The sequence below is a fragment of the Gavialis gangeticus genome, unplaced genomic scaffold, assembly GCF_001723915.1.
Source record: "Gavialis gangeticus isolate Ggan-Ray unplaced genomic scaffold, GavGan_comp1, whole genome shotgun sequence".
Taxonomy (NCBI): domain Eukaryota; kingdom Metazoa; phylum Chordata; order Crocodylia; family Gavialidae; genus Gavialis; species Gavialis gangeticus.
The window spans coordinates 78,642,413-78,642,713 of record NW_017728994.1 but is presented as its reverse complement, the minus strand read 5'-3'; positions in this window follow the sequence as shown (position 1 = coordinate 78,642,713).

Genomic DNA, 301 nt, shown 5'->3' with positions numbered 1-301 from the left:
CGCGCTCCTTGCAGGTGGCTGTGCGGTTATCTGTGCATCTTGTACTGCTCGGGGCTCAGCTCCGAGTCAATTTCCCAGGGAAGGACCTGCCTGTGACCACCGGAAAACAGTCCGACCCACCCCTGCGATTCCTCTGATTTCCTAGTGGATTTGCAATCTGGGCGCAGAAACCAAAGCCGCCCAGGACATTGGCAGCCGAGGTCTGTTTTAACCAAGACTTTTTTTTTTTTTTCCCGAGACTCCTTTGCAATATTTGTTTCGGGCTTTTTTTTTTTTTTTTTTTTTTTTTTTTTTTTTTTTT